This window comes from Tetrao urogallus (assembly GCF_951394365.1).
Source record: "Tetrao urogallus genome assembly, chromosome: 1".
In the NCBI taxonomy this organism is placed as follows: Eukaryota; Metazoa; Chordata; class Aves; order Galliformes; family Phasianidae; genus Tetrao; species Tetrao urogallus.
Window position 1 is genome coordinate 119936837 of NC_136813.1, and position 14300 is coordinate 119951136.

The following is a 14300-nucleotide window of genomic DNA, read 5'->3' on the forward strand; positions in this document are numbered from 1 at the left end:
TACAGGTGAGTATTTTAATTTTTATAATCCCTTTCCACTGCAATAATCCTTCTAGTTATGCTGCCTGTAGAATACCAGCCTAACTACACCACTCTGCTAATGGTATATTACTTGAATGCACACTGTGCTAAGGCACATAGAAGAGAGGGAGGTGATACAGGATAGCCAGCATGACTTCATTAATGTCAGGTCCTGCCTGACCAATCTAATGACCATTTATCATGGTGTTGCTCTGTCAGTGGACAATGGAAAAGCCACTGATGTCATCTGTCTTGAGTTCAGTACGGCCTCTGACATGCTCCCATATAACTTTCTCCAAATTTGAAAGATACGGATGTTTTGTAATGGACCTTTTGATGGATGAGCAACTGGTTGCAAGATTGCACCCAAAGAATGGTGGTCAATGGCTCACTGTTCAGATGAAGGTTGGTGTCCCTCAGGGATCTGTACAGGAATAGGTGCCGTTTAATGTCTTCATCAATTACCTCAACAGTGGGATTGAGTTGTCCCTCAGTAAGATTGCAGATTATGTCAAATTGTGTGATGATGTCAATATGCCTGAGGGATGGGATGTCATCCAGAATGATCCAGACAGCCTTGAGCAGTGGGTCTAGGTGAACCTCATGAGGTAATCCCCACTATCAATACAAGCTGGAGTATAAAAGAATAGAGCACAGCCCTGCTGAAAAGGACTTGGGGGCACTGGGGGATGGCAGGCTGGACTTGAGCCAGCAATGTGCCCTAGCAGCCTGGTTAAAGCCAACCATATTCTGGATTGCATCAAAAAAAGTGTGGTCAGCAAGTCAAGAGAGGTGATCCTGTGTCCTCAGTACAGGAGAGATATTGACCTGTTGGAGTGTATCCAGAGGAGGGCCACAAAAACTGTTCAAGGGATGGAACATCTCCCCTACAAGGACAGGCTGAAAGAACTGGGGCTGTTCAGCCTGGAGAAGAGAAAGCTCTGGGGAGACTTGATAGCAGCCTTTCAGTACCTAAAGGGGGCTACAAGGAAGAAGGATCTACTGTAATATATGACAAGGGAAATTGTCCATAACTAAAAAGAAGGAAGATTTTTGATTGGATGTAAGGAAGAAGCTTTTGAAAACAAATGTGAGGCACTGGAACAGGTTGCCCAGAGGTGTGAATGCCCAGCCCTTGAAGATAACTTGAGGTCAGGCTGTACCATGCTTTGAGTAATCCAATCTATCTGTCTAGATGTCCCTGTTCATTGCAGGGGATTGTGACTAGGTGATCTAAAAGGGTCCCTTCCAACTCTAACAATTCTATAATTTTATATGAAGTCACAGGTAGGAGATACATTTTTGGTTCTTTCTTCTTTCCCTATTTTTTTCTGCTTGCTGCTATGAACAGTTCACGCTGGCTTGCTACATCTGCTCAGATGACAATATTTGCATTCTCAGCAAAGTAACTGATGATCTACTTTGCCTGCTTTTGCTACTAGTGGCTGGCCATTCCTCCCTTCAATTCAAGAAAAATCAGAAAAGGTCAATGAAGCCAGAATTTGCTCATGTAAAGCAAAACCCCTTCTGAAGCCCTAGCATGAACAGTGACACCCATCTGAATTGCACTGCAAAAGCTGCAGCTGTGACTGCACCTGGAAAAATCTCACCACAGGCCCCCAGTCAGAAACAAAGCCAGAACCATGTTTGTTCCTTTTAAAGTAGGCAGTAGCTTATAACAAGGTGAACTGTTGGGCAATGACAGGGCTAAATGGATGCATGCAAACAAAAATACACTTTTGGCTCCTTATGTAGCTGATATGTAGGGAGACTCTAGCTGAGCTTGGAGACTCCAGGTGAGCCCTTTCTCTTGTATTTCTAACAGTAGACTGTCTCTCGCAGAGAGCCTGAAGTCCTCTCCTTTTCTCTGAAGTTTCTCATAAGCACCTATAAGAAAGTAGTGTGTAGCAAGCAAGCCATCTAGAACAATGGCCCTGTTTGTACATCAGTCAAGACCACTGCTATTATTTTGGAAGAAACGTCTGCAACACAGTAAACAAGCCACTAGTTCTTAATCTATTTTCTTAGGATATGTATGCTCTCTGACAATATAGATTACTGTTTCAGGACTACTGTTATAAATACATATCATTTCAGTAATCTGGTTTTATAACGAGTTTCACATAGGAAAACATATCTAGCCCTGTAATCCAGTTCTGAATTTTCTTAACTCCTGTCACATCCAGTTATTCCTGAACTTAATTTGGAACAATTTTCAGGAAAGATCTCAGAAACCGGTACTTGATTATGTTAACTTTATTTCTTGAACTCCAAGGACAAGCAACACCCCAACAGTCAATAGTAGATATTTGCTATTACAGTTGTATTCACAATTGTAATAGAAGCAGATTTGGATTAAGACAGGCCCAAACCCATTTCCAGAAATGAGGAGCTACTGTGAGAGTACACAAAAGCTCAACATATGCTGCTTTCTATCTGCTGCCATGTAGGGAAATCAGAGCATGACAGGCACCTGAATCTGAAGGCGGGGGGGGGGGAGGAGGGGAGGCAGCTCAAATCTGTATCTCTGGAAGATGGTTTCCATTCTGAAACAGTTTAATATTTCATTAAGTTCTTTCTTCCCCACCACGGTGAATCCAAAGAGATGACTATAGGAATCTAGATGTAAGTCATGACAATATTGCTAAGGCTATATTCAAGACAGTAACAAAAAAGCTGAGTGAACTGTGTAATCCTGGCAATATATTCTTTTTTACTCAAGTACTTGCTCTAATTGAGTAAGGTGCTGACACCTATAAACCCAAGAAAAGCATGGAACCTGTAGCACTACCAGCACTGGCTCTTAACTTTCCTCACAGAGTCCATCAGCTACTGGCCAAAAATGTTTACTCACTGTAGCTCATACTGCTCAAGAGGATGAGGAGGAGTACTCCCAGCATGGGATTGGACCTCTCCTGTTCATAATGTGGTGCTCCAGACATGCAGAGTTCTAAAACAAAACCACTTGTACTGCAAGGGTGGTTAAACTAGTACAGGTTGCTAAGAGAAGTCATGGAGTCTCTGCTCTTGGAGATGTTTAAAACCATCTGTTCTGATCATGATCCTGGGCAGCCTGCTCCAGCTAATCCTGATCTGAAAGGGGAGCCTGAGCTGTCTGATCTTCAGAGGTGCCTTCCAATCCCATTGATTCTGAGCTCGTAGCATACTTATTCTTCACTGACCTTTCTTTTGTGCTACCAATGGAAGAAGTACCTTAATTGCATTTCAGGAATTTTCATGCAGGCACACAAGTTAAGTTACAGAAGGAGAGCTGTCCCACAGAAGGATGTAGATACTGTGACACCGAGAGCTGCATGTTATTATTTTTAGGCATTTCTTCCCCTTAGACAACACACAAAGAAAACTTAGGTGCTCCAATTCCCTGTGCAATAGATAGGGAAAGCAAGATATCTCAAGATATGATTCACAAAAGCAGAAAAGAAAACTGCCTCTAGAGCCACTGGAGGTGCCAGGAGAAGGGTGAAGGTTAAGCCCTTCTTAGACAATAAATCATCCTTTTCTGGATGACAGAGATGCCATTTTTTAGTAGCTACTGGAGTGGGGTTGGAGCTCCAGCCCACTGCCTGCTGCTAGTTGCTTATAAAAACGCAGCAGGAAGAATCATTGCCTATGTAGATAATGGTACAAAGGTTTGTGCAACAACCCAAAATACACACCATCTAGAGTTGGTTTCCCTAGTCTCATTTGGGAATTTGGGGTATACGTTTCTTCCCAGTTGACTGTAAATGCTGTGATATGGAATAGAAGTCTCAACTGCATAAGCTGCTCCACTATGAAGAAATTATTCATCCACACAACTGAAGGAAAATATTAGTTGTATAAGAAAGCAGTACCAAGCACAGGTAGAATTATCACAGGCTGGGTAGAGGTTTTACCTGGCCACTTCTGAAAGGAGTTTTCCTGACAGAGAGATCCTGCGGGGAAGGGAGAAATGAGGAATACTCAGATGTGGGCTACTGGGTTTCTCAAGTGGTTTGCTCAAACTTCCCCTCTCTTTTGTTCCACAGTGTCCTGGTGGATACACATCAGCAGGCCTTATGAAAAGGAAAAAAGATTCAGGGAAGGGACAGTACTGAATATCAGTTCAAGGAGACTGCAAATGTATTATAGATAACTCCTTCCTCACTCACCTGTCTAGCAAAATTCTTTACAGTTTTGGATCTAGTCATACTCCTCTTTTCTCTACTGGCCTCTGTCCCACTCTGCCAACTCAGGGAAACTTCCCTACAGTCTGTCCCCATGGCTACAGTCATGCTGGTAGATAATGACAGAACTTATTTCACTGAGAACTGATACGCTGTGCCCTTCCAGTGCACAGTTAAACACGACAACCACAGTAACCATAGAAAGCTTTTATGCAGCTAGGTTTCCCAGGGATATTTATCTGTGTACTCAGAAAGACAGGATGCCTGAGAATGACTGTTGTGGATTCAGACTTTTGGTACAAATTAGTTTTTCTACTGAAATGCTGCTCAATTTCATCTTTAGTAAGCTGTTTAATTCACTCCTATATGACAGTCCAGGACATAATGTTAGGATCTCTGAGATCTACTGCAGGGGCTGAGCTGTTCTCTATGCTGTGAGGACAACAATTCTAGTACCTGATGCTTTCCCTTAAAATCCTGGCCATTCGTTGCGGGGAGGAAACACAGAGAAGGGTTCACATATGCAAGAATAACGACCTTAAGCGGCAGGAAGAAAGACTCGGGTAATGAAGAAGGTTGTAAAAAAAAAATAAAAATGTCATAGTTCGTCTTTCTGGAACCACGGACGACAGGGGGCAGGTATGCTGGCTCTGCTGTCGCCTTCAAGACTGAAAAAACAAAAACAAAAACAAACAAACAAAACAACAAAACAACAACAACAAAAAAGAAAAAAACAACAAAAAAAACAGCGTTAAGTGCGTTTTCCACCCCGAGTTACGCAGAGGAGCATTCTTTGTCGTGCTCCGAACCACCGCACAGCCAGCTCCAACACCGAGATGACTCCAGTGTGAGAGCTCACCAGGAAGAGGACGAAGACGACTCTCCTCGCGCCCAGCCCCGCACCCACCAGCGGGGGTGCGAGCCCCGCTGTCAGCCCCGCACGCCAATCAGGCGGCCTGCCTGCCTTCCTGTAGGTGTGTCCGGCTCACCTGGGAGCCGCGGTGCTGATGACATACCTGCAGCCCTGCGGGAAGCGCAGAGATCTGAGTCTGCTGTAGCCCAGGGCAGGGGGGTCCCAGCCTGAGCGGTGCTGGGGGTAGCGTTGGCCCCGGCTCGGCCGCCGCAGGTAAGGGCACTGTGAGAGTGGCGTTGCTGTTTGCCTGGAGATGCGAAGGCCTGGCGCCCGATCCCGCACGGGCCGGGCTGAGGCCGGGCTGGAAGGGCGCTGTTCCTGGGGCCGGTGCGATAGGGAGAGGATGGCCGAGAGAGCGGCCCGCCGTTTCAGGATCCGACGGGGAGGAGGCGTAGGAAGAATCTCGGGGGAAGGAAGTCGCCCTCATCCCGCTGTGGGACGACGGGCCTGCTGCCCTCCTCTGGGACGCGGGGCTCGGCCTGATGCGCGTAGGTGTGTATGAATGTGTGGGGAATCGCCGTTCGGGGAAGCCCCGCGGAGCCAGGTGCGGGGATGCCCGCTCTGGTGCCTACAGGGAGAAGGAGAAATGAGCTTATACCCTCGGGGGGCCTTCCGCAGCCTTTTCTTGATGCTCCTGCCCCTCACAGGTAGAAATGTGGGCCCGGGCCCGGCAGCTGGAGTGCTTTTCCGCACTGCTGCTGTGCCTCCCACATGAGAGTTAGGTCTTGCGCTGGTCACTGGACTGTGGACTTCAGAAACCTTGGTGTCTCAGGGCTGCATTTGAACTCTGGACACCTTGTTTTTCTCTCTGCTTTGCTCATTTGTGTCTTGTGACTTTTATGGCCTGTCATGGAGGAACGGAAGATGAGACGGGTGCTTGCTGCACATTTCCCATCTCCCCTCTTGGAGCTTACCCCAGAGCTGTGGTTACACCCTTGGTGCCCCAAGCAGCTTGCCTAGCCTTTCAAGCTCCTGCAGCTCTTCCCAGGCCCACCCAGCACCCTTGTTATCCTTATGCTTTGTGCTTTAACTTATTTTCAGAAGTTGGGTGGATCAAATCTGGCAGACAATACAAGGGCAGAGGAGCACCTTTGCCAAGGGATTACTGGATATGGATGCTGTTGCCTTGTCCTTCCCCCTCATTTGCTGGCCAAACCACATCCATAACATGCTACTGAAGTTTTGTGATAGCATTCACTGATGTTTTAGAATTTCTTGAAACCTAAAAGGCTTATTGAAGGTAACTTGTATAAGGACAAAGTCCTCTTAAAAGGTTGCATAGGAGGGAGGTGGCTTGTTTTGGAGTGATAACATATAAGTGACCTGGGTTTCTGAAGTGCAGCTGAACTGGGTGAGGAGAAGGCACTGAAAATATGATTTGAAGTTGTTCTACATCTGAATTATTCTTAAGTCTCAGTTGTTAATATTTGGTTTCCATGCACAGTCTCATTTTGCCAGCTCATGGCTGATGAAGTATTTGTAGTCCTATCCGTGCAGTAGCTTGGTAGTCTTGATTAATCTGAGTGGGAAGGGGGATCACATGCTATAATCACTGGTGGCAGCATGGACTAGAACTAAGCCTGGTGCTCCTGCTGAAGCTCTGTCTTCTTAATGTCTGAAACTATGAGACCTGGGTACTTCCTTGGAGGAACTCTTCTGAGAGCCTTTGATGTTTATAGCTTCATTTCTGGGCCTTGTTTTTTTCATCGTGTTAAACTTGGATATTCTTGCTCTTGTCCCTTGAGCCTTCTTATTTCCTGTGGATCACTTTTTTTTTTTTTTTTTTTTTTTTTTTTTCCCAAGTCCTTTCCAGGTGTGAAAAACAAAATTTTCCTGAGGTTTTTATTTTTTATTTATTTACTTATTTTGTATCATTGCTCCAACTAAAAATCAGCCCACGTCCTTGGGAAAAAAAATTGTCTCCATGGCCAGACAGTGCTGGTGCAGAAGGGTAGCTTGAAGCCAGGCATGAATAGCCCTTGTGCTAAATTGAATAAAAGAAGGAATCATATGTTTAATTCCTATATTTCTGGGCTGAGGCAGTAGGTTGTGGTTGCACAGATCCTCTCAGCTAGCACTGCCACTGGAAGATGCTGTTATGCTACCGTTTGTCATCTGTGCCAGTTCCTCAGCCTGGTTTGTTGTGAAACTACATGTGCATGTGTGCCAGAAGAGAAAGAGCAATGTAGGATGGGAGTAAGGAGGATGGCATCTGTGTCAGTTTTTGACAAGTTAGGGAACTTGTGAAACTAAGGCTTGAGGTACAGGAATTGTCACAAGCACAGTCTACCTTAAGTATTTATGGAAGATACATATTTTTCTTTTTTTCTTTCAATATTTCCTTTAAAGCAAGTGTTTAAGACCAGCTGCCCGGATTCACTCATTAGCCCAAGTTTACTCAGTTGCCAGACTTGGTTGGTCAGCTGAGTTTAGGTCTATGGCATGGAAGTCCAACCTTTTGGTTTGCCTGAGTTGAACTGAGTGAAGAGGAATTGTCTTGGGCCACGTATAAAATACATGAAATCATTAATGTGGATAAGTAACGCAACTTATTTTTTAATGTATTTTTTATTAAAACATGAAAAAGAATAACATAAATATAAGACTAGTGGAATATTTTTCCTTTTTCAATGGAAGTATTTGCAATTCTTTGTGAGTTCTCAAAGTGCTCGTCAGAGATTCCTGATGAAATATTACTCTTCCTGTGCTTCATCCTTGAAAACAGTTGTTCACAAACATATAAGCCACTGAAAGGCAATGCATGAATAAGTTGTGATTGTGAAGTGAAGGTTATTTTTCTCTGGTAAAATAGGTCTTGTAAAAGTGTAGTAAAAAGACATAATCAAACTTTTATTTGCAACTTGATACATTACATGTGAGAATTCACAGGTAACGTATTTTTGTCAGCTGAAAAAGGAGTCAAAATACATAAAACAAAAACAAAAACAAAATTTTTAAATCTTCAAACCTATCTCAAATTCCTTTATCAAAATAGAAAGCATGGCTGCATATTTTGTACTGTTTACAAGAATGTGTTTAGCCAATGCATCGAAATGCTCATTTGCCATAACTTGAACTTGCTGTAATTTTGAACACTGTTATGATTTGAAATAAGCACAGATAAGTTGATTTTCATCTTGAAGACACATGTTTAATTCATTCAAATGAGCAGTCAAATCCACCAAAAGTGCTAGATCTCTGAGCCATTTTTCATCTTTAAGTTCTGGTGCAGAATTTCTTTTTGATTCCATAAATGACTTGGTTTCATTTTTCAAATCATGAAATCTTTTTAGCATTTTACCCCAACTTAGCCACCTCCCTTCAGAAAAGTAAATGATATTCCCATAATCAGCATCCAAACTTTTAAGAAACTCCTGGAACTGGCAATGATTGGAGTTCATGAAATTCTCAGATTTGATGATCATTTGCATTACGTTATCCATTTTTAAAGCTTGCACATGTAAATTTTCTTCATGTCTGATGCAGTGCTGTTTCATCAAACACGAACTGCTGGTGGTAATTGCATTGTCTTCTATTAATCGTGTAGGTCCCTCTTTTTTTACCAGTTATCTATGTAGAACCATCAGTAGCTATACTAGATATATTGACAAAAGTTGAAGAAAATTGCTTTAATGTATTTTTTACTGCTTCTTACAGATCAAGAAATTTATTGTGTCTTTTAATGGCACCAAAGGAGTTATTTCTTCAGTGACACTATTCACTATCAGTATCTCTAATGAAGATGACAAGTTGAGCTGTATCAGTAGCATCAGTATCTATCATAAAAGCATAAAATTTGAAATCGGCATCTTTACTCTCTAAGTTTCCAGTGAAAGACTTGCTGATTTTTTTTATTTTTTTTTTTCCCATTTGCCTGGCTTCAGTATGGTGAGACAAACTGGCTTTAGAGAAGTCCATTTTTTAAAAATCAGGACAAATTAAATCTGTCACACTTTCCAAACATTACTTAATAAACTCGTCATCAATAAATTATTATTATTTTTTTGCAGTTAGATTTGCTATCACTTCACTAGCTTTTTATAATAAGAGTTCCTTTGAGTTGTAGCTTTTTTAAAAAAGATTTTGTTGAGATGACAGATTTTTTTTTTCAGTTCTGCTGTTTTGTTTTTACATAGTGTTCTGTGATCTCCATTGAATTTGTCATCATTTTTCTCCATATAATACCTTTTCAAATTATACTCTTTGAAAATTGACACAGTTTCTTTGCAAATTAAGCATAGTACCATATTATTTATCTTGACAAGAAAGAACTCATCAGTCTTTTTTTTGTTGAACACTCTTCCTTCATCCATAATTTTCCTTTTTTGGGGTTCTTGTTTTCTTTTGAGACACCATTAGGTACGTTGAAATATCAGTATCAGCAGTCACTATTTTTTGTTCAACAAGTGACACAAGCACATGCCACGTGTAATACATGTGGGTTGAGTGCATGTGATGGGTGTAAGAAGAAAAGTTTGTTCTGCACTATGCCCCCTCTGTTTTGGATAGTATATGAAAAGTGAACAGGAGTAGTTGGCTGTAAATTAACTTCCTGAGACTGTATCCTGTTTGCAGAAAGTCACATAGAAGTGTGTGATGACTAGGACCACGGAAATATTCAGACATCAAAGTACTTTTGTAGCCTCTAATTAAATGTTTAAGTTCTTATTGAGTGAGAGCTTTCTTGGAGCTCAGTTTCTACCACTGGAGTTCTTGCCACTTATTATACATAAAAATTCCCAAGTCCAATTCCACTATACCAAATGGGAACACAGTATTTCCAAATGGAAATACTAGGTTACGGCCTAAAACAGTGGTTGAGTACCTGGTGGGAAGACAGGATCAACCCAGTGCATGCAATGCACCTGAGTGACCAGAAGGAGTAGGATGAGGATCCACTCCTTCCCAGACCTCATTTAAGATTTGGCAGTGCAGGGCAGCTATTGCTGTAGATCTGTGCCTACCTGAGGCCTTCTGAATGTAAGCAGCTCTTTTCCTTCATTTCTGCATCCGTGGCTGCTGCATTAGGGCTCATTCTCATTTGCTGGAGCCAGAGACTTTGCCACTCTGCTATTATCATCCTGTTATAGCATTACACTGGGTCATACTGCGGTGTCTGTGGGGATTCACAATCTTAGTGGTCCCTTGCATGTGTGGGCAGGGCACAGTCTTGCTGATCAGATTAAGCCTTGCACAGTGTGTCTGAAGAGGGAAGGATGAATGCTACTTCATCCAGTGGTAGTTTGAGGTTTCAAAATATTCCAATCTAGAGGGAAGGATTAGGATTACAGGATTTCTTCATATTAGAAAATGGGATTCAGGTTGCTTTCCCATAGCAGATGAAATGGGGAGTTGGAAGCACTTCAGTGTGTTCCAGGTGACTGGTTCCATCAGTGAAAAAATTGATGGGTTAAACTGAAGAGCACACTAAACACAAATCCTGCCCCATCTAAATAGTGTCCTCATAACGCTGCGTATAAGGGGTGAAGGGAGAAAATAACCACTGGAGATGCATAGTCACAGAGGAAAGCTACTAAATAACATATGAAATTTGCTTCAGTTCACACTAGGAAGTGCATCTGCCTGAGGAAGCAGAAGGTCAGATACAGTACTTTTGGATTGCGGGAGCCCTATGCATGTGGCACAAAGTCTGAGCTGAGTTCAATGCAGTGACCTGTTGGACATGGTCATTGTTTGCAGCTGCTGCAAGATGGCTGCAATGGCTACATCTGCATATTCACTTAATGATAGAAATAGATACATAAACCAGTGTTAACTAATGCACACTAAGCAGTGGGAGTAGGAGTGACAAGAAAATTCTTTGCCTTCAGATATTGCTGAGCAGCTACAAAAAATCAGAGGATGCTAGCTAAAGTATGTACCCTTTATATTCACAAAAATTAGAGGTCTGGTAATTAAAAGTGCCTGCAAATACTCTTTGAATAGCCTGAGTCTTAACTAGAACCTTACTTGGTTACAGATTCCTGTCCTGTGAGGTGGTGCTAGTGGAAAATTAAGTGTATAATAGCAAGAGTATGTCTTTGCTGGCATACTTTATTTCATAGCTGAAGGAAAGGTACAGCAGCCTTACTGATGCCTAGCAAAGCACTTGATGTTGTCTTTAGAGGACCTTTAGAGGGCTATAAGCAAGATTATTTTGGTATAGATTAAGCCTGTGCTGCTGTTAAGACATACAAATTGTACTGTAGGTATTCCTTAGTACAAGTGTATAAGGGTAAGTAGCCCTGTGAAATACAATCTAGCTGCAACATTTGAGTCAGCCTTCTTTCTAAAGTGCTCAGAGATTCCTATTCAGGTTTACAAGGTAAAGGTTATCAGGTTGCATGACAGCAAAGATGAAAAGGTGTGGTGTGCATGTTTCCCTTCTAGATTTATACAAGAATAGATATTACAGGCATACTGTCAGCCTTATAGGATGGGGTCAGTGTCTCACTGCACAGTATTTTGGAGAGCAAGTGTTAGATCACAGAATCGTAGAATCGTAGGTCCTGATGATTTATATTCTATGTGGCTTGGATAAATCTTGCCACTGTCTGTTGCCTTTCTGTGTCTGTGTCTGTAACTCGCTTTGCCCTGTCACTCTTCCTCATCTGTGGGCACTGCTGCGAAGAGGGGACCTTCTCTTAGTACATCTGGATGAGGGACTGAAAAGGAAACTAAGATAGTCACAGAGTCAGTGCTACCTTCTGTTGTCTTGCTACAGAGGTTATTTCAGCCTATGTTCTGTGCTGTATTGCTCTGTACAGTGTGTAAAACAAGCTGTTTCCTTCCAAAGAGGTGCAGAGGAAGGTACATGAGCAGCTTGGACTGCACTGGAGCAACAATCATGCTGCGACCAATCACATGGCAGGGCAGTAAGAACCCATGTGAAATTATGTCTCCGTGTATATAAAAATAATAGCAACTGTATTGTCAGGCATATTGGAGCTCTTTACTTCAATTCTGAATGTTGCTTCATGCTTACCTATTTGGCTGCTGAGTGTATAGTAACAGATATTAAAAGAATAAAAGTAGGCATTGGAGTGGAAAATGGAATAACTCTAGCTCTTTGATAGTCACAGCAAAATGGTTTTAAAGAAAAAAGTATAATAAAAAAATATGGGGTTTTATGGACCCCACATGCAATGAAAAAAAATCCTGAAAATGAGGAATTTCAACTTCAGCAGAGCAGTATGAAATCAAAGCTGCCCTGAAATACGTTATCTTTTACTAACATGTTCCCTTTGATAAGTTAATTTATAATTCAGTACTGTACAAATTTTGATTGTGACAGTGGAAAATAGTGTAGTGCATTTGAATTTTTTTCATTTGTATTCACAGAATTGCAGTATTGCAGAGGTTGGGAAGACCTCAAGAGATCATTGAGTCCACCCCCCCTGCTAAAGCAAATTCCCTACAATAGGTCGCACATCCAGACAGGTCTTGAATCTCCATAGAAGGAGACTTCACAACCACTGTGGGCAATCCGTTTCCATAAGCTCTGTCATGCTTACCATAAAGAAGTTCTGCATGTTTATATGGAACTTCCCATGTTCAAGCTTTAGACCATTGCTCCTTGACCTATCACTACACACGAATGAGATGAGCCTGGCCTCATTCATTTGACTCCAGCCTCCCTTGAGATTTTTATAAACATTTATCCATGTCCCTCCTTAGTTGTCTTTTTCCCAGGCTGAACAGACCCAGGTTACTCAGCCTTTCCTCATAAGGGAGATGCTCCCGGCCTTCAAGTACTGAAAATAAGACCGAATTTCTCCAATTTGGAAGCACGGTATTATGATACATAACTCTCCAATGTGTACTATTACTTCAGTAATATATTGTCTTTAAATAGTTGTCTGCAGTAATCCTGAGCCAAGAGTTTAAGACCTGAAATTAAATACCTGGATCCATTCAAAACAATTAGATATACTCAGTCTGCTCAAACAATTCCAATGTAACCAAAATATTATTGGTTTGTGTTCTGTGGGCTTCTTAAAGCCATAGGTTCAGAATTATAGATTATTTGAGAATAATAGTGGAGGGGGGTAGTGTTGGATTTTGGTGGTTTTGTTTTGTTTTCAACAAAAGAAACCCTTTAACTGTCTTGACTGTGGGAAAGGTTTGAAGTGGGACAGAAGTGTGATATGGCTTCTGCAGCAGAAGACATTTGAAAAGTAATCCCAAACTTCCTTTGTCTCTCAGACAAGAGAAATTGCATAGGAGAGACCTATACACCTAAGTTCAAGTTTATTTGTGAAGAGTTGGTTTTCAAGAATGGTTTGGTGGAGATACTTATTTTGTGCTTAGAGATGCTTAGAGAATTCTTAGAGATTCTTAGAGAAGAACTATTTGATGCTGTATGTCTTGAGCTCATAAAATTGTTGGAATTGCAAAAGTGGGTTTATCTGAATGTGGACAGAGTGAAAAATAAGCTGCTGTGAATACCTGACATTTGTGAAATTATGGGGCATGTACTTTCATCATGCGGGTTACTAGAATGTAAGCATGATAAAAGAGTAAAACTGGTCCAGAATGAGTTGAAACAATTAATTATGAACACTATTTGTATGTATCTGTTGTTTATGTAAAGCATCTACAGTACAAAAGTAAAATACATTAGGAACATCTTTCATATCTTGAAGAATTTGGAGGCAATAGACAAAGTGAGGGATATGAATGAACAATTAATACTTTTTCTGTTGGTGAAGGGATGGTTTAAGTAAGACTTTACTTATAATTGCAGTCTGTTACAGAATTTAAAACAGGGCTTTGTGTGTTGATCACACTGAGTGGGCACTGACTTACTAATCCTGAGAGCACATCTGTGAGGTAGGAGGGGTTGTGGTTCCCTCAGCTGCTGAGGTGGGCAGGAGCTGCTAATCAAAGAGCCAGAACTTTACCTGTGCGACCTGGTGTAGGGAACCTGCTTTGGCAGGGGGGTTGGACTCGATGATCTCTGGAGGTCCCTTCCAACCCCTACAATTCTGTGATTCTGTGATTCTGTGAGAACTGGGAATTCTGTTGGGGAGAGTTTGAGGGTGAAGTTGCGGTTCTTAATTGCCTTGAAAAATCACTGATCATCCAAGCCATTTATAGATTCTTTTCTTTTTTTTTTTTTTTTCTTTTTTTTTTTCTTTTTTTTTTTTAAATCAATTGGTAACAGTGGGTAATAGAAGGAATGAGAACTCCTACTATCCT